Here is a 6,433-nt window from a genome sequence, read left to right as displayed (position 1 = left end):
TGATTGCATTTTAGAAATACCGACCCAAAAGATAAGGCCTGAACTCTTTGACGTGGTATGTAAGCCAACCCATGATCTAAGAGTTGTTATTAGTGTGTGTGTGTGTGTGTGTGTGTATGGACTATAACAATGACAATAACAACAACACTTTCTCTGTACTGATGCCTTAAATGATACCATGTGATCAGTGCCAATCTAAGCATTTCAAATGGATTCTCCTACTTCAAACTCACAATAACCCTAGGAGGGAGGTGCTAGTGTTGTTATTAAACATTTACAGAGAGGGATTTGTGTATATTACAGAGGTACTTGCTCACGATCACAGAGCTAATAGGAGGCTGAGCAGGAATCTGATCCCAAGCTTGTCTAACTCTTAATGACCGTGTTGTTTGGCATCCCCGCTTTGACCTTTCTTCCTGCAATTTCTCACAAACACACACAGCCTCTGTATGCTCCAGCCATACCACACTCCTTTCCCTCTCTCAGTGATCTTCCATCTGTGTCTAGGCACATTTCGCTCCCTCTGTCTGTGATGTTCTCTTCCATTTCTCGCCCTGTCACCTTGGTGAACTCTCACTTACCCGTCAGCACCCCATTGAAGAGTCTTCTTCGTAAAGTCTTTCCTTCCACCCACATCCCAGGATTTTTACCTTGTCTGTAATAGCCTACATTTTATTTCTTTCCATTCTCCAGATAAAGATGTAAAAATGTCTAGAGTGACAGCTGAGTTATTAAGAATTACAGTATGACAGAATATAATTTACTACATTGTATCTGATTGTTCCCTGGTCTATCATTAGTCAACTCCACTTATTGACTTATGTCTCAATGAATAGGCAATTCCTTACCTTAAAAATGTTATTCTCAGGTGGTCAGAGAACAGAATTAATTCTCATTGTGTCTATAACAGCAACTAGTTAACTTCATAAGGCACAGAAAATATATTCTGTTTTACCCTCTCCAATTTACTCTCTAGAGTGAGACCCATAATAGATAAAGTTTCTAAAATCACTATCTCTGGTAGATGACATTGCTTTATAGATATTCAGAAAATACAGTTCTATCAAGGTGGCAAGAATATATCTTCAGGTCTGCTAGTAATTAAGAAAGCTATAAGTTAATCAGTAAGAAGAGAAAGTAGAAGGTAGTGGCTTGGAGTAATGGTCCCTAAACTCGTTTGAACACTCACTTCAACAGTATACATTTTGGGCCAGCAGCCCCACAAATGTCTGTATTTATTTATAGTTTATGTATACATATTATTGCATGGAACATTCAGTATATTAAAAAACATTCATGAAATGGAAACTAAAAGAAAAGAGGTAAGGAATAAATATAATTAGAAGTTCCACTATTTTCCTTCCTTACCCAATGGATCATTGTATACCTGCTGGGATGGATATATTTGCACTACTACTGAAGATCAAAATTCTGCAAAACATTCTCTGGACAAGTACTACTAGCACACCTGGATCCAGATGCTGGGGTCACCTCAGTAATCCCCAGCACCTGGATGGCCCCTGTGGACTCAGGATCCAGGTCCACCACCATGTACCCAAGCATGGCCGGTCCACCAAAGGACTCCAATAATAAGCCCAAATATGGGTACCAGATGGCCCACCCAGAATTGCTGGAGAGGCCAACTGGTGAAAGGTTTTGCCTGCTGAAGCCAGTGTGTAAAGACTGGAAGAGGTGCCTACTTCCTTAATTGTGCAGACACCAAAGCCAAGACCACAAGGATCATGAATAATCAAGGAAACCTGACATCACCAAAAGAAACTAATAAAACTCCAACAAGTAACCCTAAAGAAATGGAGGTATATGAACTATCTGACAAAGAATTCAGAATAATTCTCGTAAAGAAATTATGTGAACTGCAAGAAAACAGATAAAAAACTAAATGAAATTGGGAAAACAATGCATGAACAAAATAAGAAGTTCAGTAAGAAATAGAAACCATCAAACACACACACACACACACACACACACACACACACACACACACAGAGAAATCCGAGAATTGACAAATACAATAACTAAAATGAAGAGAATGATAGAAAGCTCAACAACAGACTCGACCAAGCAGAAGAAAGAATTCATGAACTAGATGGCATATAATCTGAAATCATCCAGTCAGATGAGCAAAAAGAATAAAAAGAATAAAGAAAGCCTATATGAATTATGAGATGGCATTCAAAGAAACCATGCATTACTGGATTACCAGAAGGAGAAGAGTGGGGAAAAGAGGCAAAAAGCTTATTTAAAGAAATAGTGGCTGAGAACTTCCCAAATCTGAACAGAGATTTGGACAAACTCATAAAGTTATTAAGTCACCCTAAAATTTCAGCCCAAAATGATCTTCTCTAAGACACTTTATAATAAAATTGTCTAAAATCACAGAAAAAGAATTTTTAAAGCAGCAAGATTAAAAAAATTCTCACATATATGGGAACCCCCATAAGGCTATAGAAGATTTTTTAGCAGAGAGCTTGCAGGACAGGAGAGAGTGAAATGATATATTCAGATTGCTGAAAGAAAAAAAAAAAACTATCAACCAAGAATAATTTACCTGGCAAAGTTGTTTTGAGAAATGAAGGAGAGAGAAAGTTTTTCCAAACAAACAGAAGCCGAGGGAGTTTGTCATCACTAGAACTGCCTTACAAGACATGCTGAAAGGAATTCTTGAAGCAGAAATGAAAGGACACTAATTAGCGACATGCAAATATATGCAAATATAAAACACACTGGTAGAGGTAAGTATATAGTCAAATTCGGAATACTAATACTGTAATATGGTTGTGTGTTAATCACTTAATTGTAATATAAAGGTTTAAAGGACAAAAGCATTAAAAGTAACTATCACTACAATAATGTTAGTGGATCTACAATATAAATGAGATAAATGGTGACATCAAAAACATAAAATATGGGAGGGCAGTAAGAGGACTGAATTTTTGTATATGATTGAAGTTAAATTATCATCTTAAAATAGATGTTAAGTCTACGAGACCTTTTATATGATTCTCATGATAACCACAAAACAAAGACCTATGGTAGACACACAAAAGATAAAGATGATCAAAGCTTACTACTATGGAAAATCATTAACTCACAATGAAAGACAACAAAAGAGGAAGAAACAAATTAGGGAAATACAAAGCAACCAGAAAATAGTAAGATGGTATTAATAAGTACTAACCTATCAATAATTACTTCTAATGTAAATAGATTAAATTCTCCAATCAAAAGGCATAGTGGCTGAAAAGATTAAAAAAAAAACACGACTATATGTTGCCTACAAGAGACTCACTTCAGCCTTAAGGACATACATAGTCTCAAAGTGAAGGGGTAGAAAAACATATTTCATGCGAATGGAAACCCAAAGTGAGTAGGAGTAGCTATGCTTATATCAGCAAAATAGACTTCAAGTCAAAAATTGTAACAAGAGACAACAAAGGGCATTATATGATAAAGGAGTTAATTCATCAAGAGAATATAACAATTGTAAGTATATATGCAGTCAGTATCAGAGCCACTGAACATATTAAGCAAATACCAACAGATCTAAAGGGAGGAATAAACAACACTACAATAGTAGTAGGGAACTTCAGGAGCTCACTTACAACAATGGACAGATTACCAGACAGAAAATCCATAAAGAAACATTGGAGTTGAACTACACCTTAGCTCAAATATATGCAGAACATTCTATGCAATGGCAGTAGAACACATTCGTCTGAAGTGCACATGGAACATTCTCTAGGATAGATATGTTAGGTCACAGAACAATTCTTAGCAAATGTAAGATGGCTGAAATCATACCAAGTATCTTTTCTGACCACAATGGTGTGAACATAGCAATCAATCACAAGAAGAAAACTGGAAAATCCACAAATGTGTGGAAATTAAACAACATACTCTTGAACAACCACTGGGTCAAAGAAGAAATCAAAAGGGAAATCAAAAAATTTCTTTCTTTTTTAAAGATTTTATTTATTTATTTGACAGAGAGAGAGAGCACATACAAGCAGGGGGAACAGCAGAGGGAGAGGGAGAAGCAGGCTCCCTGATGAGCAGGGAGCCTGATGTGGGGCTCAATCCCAGGACTCTGGGATCATGACCTGAGCTGAAGGCAGACGTCTAACCAACTGAGCCACCCAGGTGCTCCCAAAAATATTTTGATACAAAGGAAAATGGAAACACAGCACACCGAACTTATGGGATGCAACAAAAGCAGTTCTGAGAGGGAAGTTTAAAGCGATAAATGCCTTCATGGAGTTAAAAAACAGAGCATGCTTCCTAAAGCAAAAGAATCCAGCCAGCGTCTCTTGCAAAGGAGATGGTCACTTCTTGGGATAGCTTCCAGCTCTGGAAAATGAGCATCCTCAAGGGACCCCAGAATGCAACCATAGCATGTACACTTCTTTTATGAAGTCTCATCACAGCTATAACCTGATTCCCACAAGATCCAATTTGTTTATATTTAATATTTCCCTGTAGATGAAGAAAGCTTCCCCCCACCCCTTTGGCAACTAATGGTATATGAGCTGCCCCTTTGTGGGAAAGTAAGAAGCAAAGTTTTGTGGGCATGCTGGCCATCAAGGATTTCGTCAATATCCTGCACTGTTACTAATAAACCAGTCTTGGTATAGATCTATGAGCTGGAAGAATGCAAGACAGAAACCTGGAGGGAAGTGTACCCACAGGATTTCTTTAATCCCTTGTCTGCATTGCTTCTAATGTCAGCTTGTTTAATGCCGTCTCTTTATTAATTCAAAATAAGACCCACAGGCTGCCAGTTATTGACCCAGCATCAGGCAACACCTTGTACATCTTCACCTATATGCGCGTTCTCAAGTTCTTCAAATCATTTGTCACTGTGTTTCCCAAGCCAGAGTTCACGTCTAAGTCTATGGAAGAGCTGTAGATTAGCATGTAGGCCAACGCTGTTCTGGGCCACACTACCACCCCTGTCCAAGTGGCTCTAGGCATTTTGTACAGCACTGATTCTCAGCCCTGCCGGTGGCGGATGAGAAAGAGTGTGTGGTGGACATCTACTCCAAGTTTTAGGTTATCAGTTTGGCAGCAGAAAAGATCTACAATAACCTGGATGTGCCAGTGACCAAAGCTCTACAACGTTGATCACATTACTTTAAATGTGTCCTTGGGGCTCCTGGGGGGTTCAGTCTGTTAAGTGTCCCATTTTGGTTTTGGTTCAGGTCATGTTCTTACGGTCGTGAGATCGAGTCCCGCAATTGGCTCATGCTGAGCATGGAGTCTACTGGAGATTCTCTCCCCTTTTCCAACCCTTCCCTCTGCTCCTCCTGCCACTCACATGCATGCTCTCTCTCTCTCTCAAATAGATAGATAGAATCTTTAAATATGTCCTCAGGGCACCTGGGTGGCTCAGTCAGTTAAGCAGCTGCCTTCAGCTCAGTTCATGATCCCAGGGTCCTGGGATCGAGCCCAATGTCAGGCTTCCCTGCTCAGCGGGGAGTCTGCTTCTCCCTCTGCCTTTCCCCCCATTCGTGCTCTCTCTCTCTCTAAAATAAATAAAATCTAAAAATAATAAATAAGTAAGTAAGTAAGTAAGTCCTCAAGTGCTATTTGCATAAGACTCTGGACACCATCATCAACAGGCTGGTGGAACAGAAATTTGCCTGTTTGTAGTGGTGGATAAGAACGATGCAGTCAAGGAAATTGTAACACCATCTGACATCCTTCAGGACTTGGTGCTCACAGGCAAAGACAAAAAATCCTGAGCTGAGGAAAAAGGTCAGGTAGCACCAGGGGATAAGCCCTACTCACTGCCCGCCCTGGGAATCACAGATGAAATCCTGAGACAACTATGACTATTCCCTGCTCAGGAGACCCCTACTCTTCTACCTGGAAGCCGGGGAAGGTATGGAAAGAGGAAGGAGAATGGATTTTAAGGTGCCCTTATCCTCACAATACTCTTGAGAAAAACTTTCAACCTAGCCCAGCCTAGCCCCTCTCCTCTCAGACATAGTCCCTTTTCTGAGCAAACTATGGGTTCTGTGCCCCTGAAAAAAATTCTGATCTCTAAGAGATTCCCAAACTTTACCCTGCCCTTAAATCTGCCTCTGACTCTACCCTAAGATAATAGCACAGCAAAACTCTTCAGAAAGATATTTTTACTCATCCTGCTTCATGCTACACGGAAGAAAATGAACCCATTTAGTGACATGTCTTCCCCTAATAGGAATGGAGAAGATGGAGGGGGTGGCAGGAGGGGGGGGTGTGCTAAATGCATATGAAGGGGAATGGGGGTCAGATGGAGAAGGAGGGCAAAGTGGTTAGCTGAGGTTATTGCTTTTCATGGCAATCCTGATTAAAATGACAGGAACCTAAAACAACAACAACAAAAAAGAAAAATCACAAATAAAAAACCTAACTTTACCCCTTAAGGAAC

The 6,433-nt window shown here is 39.7% G+C and overlaps 1 pseudogene; it reads left to right on the top strand.

The window, feature by feature from the left end:
* Nucleotides 1–4,368: 4,368 nt before the first annotated feature.
* Nucleotides 4,369–5,762, top strand: LOC113267990 (5'-AMP-activated protein kinase subunit gamma-1-like; annotated as a pseudogene).
* The last annotated feature ends 671 nt before the right edge of the window (nucleotides 5,763–6,433 follow it).

Source organism: Ursus arctos, unplaced genomic scaffold, assembly GCF_023065955.2.
Source record: "Ursus arctos isolate Adak ecotype North America unplaced genomic scaffold, UrsArc2.0 scaffold_2, whole genome shotgun sequence".
NCBI classification, from domain to species: domain Eukaryota; kingdom Metazoa; phylum Chordata; class Mammalia; order Carnivora; family Ursidae; genus Ursus; species Ursus arctos.
This window is presented reverse-complemented; position numbering and strand designations above follow the sequence as displayed.